Source organism: Bos indicus x Bos taurus, chromosome 18 (assembly GCF_003369695.1).
Source record: "Bos indicus x Bos taurus breed Angus x Brahman F1 hybrid chromosome 18, Bos_hybrid_MaternalHap_v2.0, whole genome shotgun sequence".
NCBI lineage: Eukaryota > Metazoa > Chordata > Mammalia > Artiodactyla > Bovidae > Bos > Bos indicus x Bos taurus.
This window is the reverse complement of record NC_040093.1, coordinates 4,229,971-4,231,271: the sequence shown is the minus strand read 5'-3', so window position 1 is coordinate 4,231,271 and position 1,301 is coordinate 4,229,971. Positions and strand designations below refer to the sequence as shown.

The window sequence follows — 1,301 nt, the reverse complement described above, 5'->3', positions numbered from 1 at the left end:
ACCAGTCACACCTGAAGGAGAATACAGAGGAGGAAATTGAGATGGAGCCTGAAGCTGAAGGAAGTCCTTTGGACTCTGTACCTGAAGCAGGAACCTCAAACATCCTGAAGAGTCTGTGGTTCCCTACCAGCACCACCCCCACACAGAAATATGGCCAGATTGTCTATGGGTGTGCCTTCGTGCTTGGTGAGCAGTGGAATTTCTCTTTGGTCATATTCTGATATTGACGGGATGGGTGGGAGTGTGTATTTTGTCAGTTGAGGAGTCTTGGAGATATAATGGCCCTTCCTTAGGTGGGCAGCCTGGGAAGGGATGTGACCCAAGGTCCTGACGTCTTTGTCTTCTGGGTCCAGCCTGTTCTCCTCCACCTTGGCCCTTGCAGTTCTCCTGCTGACCATCCTGAGCCTGATCCTGGCCCAGTGGCCCAGACGTGTGTTCTCTGGAGACCCCGTGCTCACAACAGTGGCTGTGCTGCTGCTGCTGCTCATCACTGGGGTCACGGCCATCATCTGGAGGCAGCCCCAGGACCCCTCTCCTCTTTATTTTAAGGTAGGTGACCTTGGGAGTTCCTTGGTGGTCCAGTGGTTAGGACTCTGCACCTTCATTGCCCTGGGCCCAGGCTCAATCCCTGGTCAGGGAACTAAGATCCCACAAGCCACATGACATGCCCCGCCCCAAAAAAAAGTAGGTTATTATATGTCCCCAGACTGTCCACCTTGAGTGAATGAAGTCTGCAGGCTTTGAGGTCTGAACACTCTATGCTGGACCAGGGAAGGGGGAGGGCTTGCTAAAACAGTGGACTCTTCCCTGATCCACACTCAGTGCTTTACAAACCCCCTCTCAGTAGACACTGAGCGCACAGCCTGAATAGGACTGTCTTCCTCCCCACTGGGGTAGGGTGTGCCTTTCAGACGTCTGGGCTGTGCTCAGGGATGAACTGACTCTGCCCACAGGTCCCTGCTCTGCCTGTCCTCCCACTGGTGAGCACCTTTGTGAACATTTACTCTATGATGAGGATAACCACTGTGACCTGGGCCCTATTTGGCATCTGGATGATGATTGGTAAGTGATTTTCTGGGATAAAGAGGCTCCTTGAGGGGTTAAACCCAGTCCTCTTCCTACTGCCTCTGCCTTAAACTGTCAGACACCATAACAGGAGGCCTACTGGGCATTTCTAAGTGGGGTGAGCACTTTCCTTCCCTTCTCATCGTCTCATTTCCCTGCTAGGATTTGTCATATACTTTGGGTACGGGATCCGACACAGCTTGGAGGAGAACAACAAGCCACAGCCACCAGCCTCC

At 52.9% G+C, this 1,301-nt stretch overlaps 1 long non-coding RNA gene across 1 annotated transcript; it reads left to right on the top strand.

Moving 5' to 3' along the window:
- Positions 1-1,068, top strand: LOC113876378. The gene is made up of 3 exons (XR_003506473.1): positions 1-186; positions 354-549; positions 954-1,068. It is a non-coding gene; the product is annotated as an uncharacterized LOC113876378 (long non-coding RNA).
- Positions 1,069-1,301: the final 233 nt, after the last annotated feature.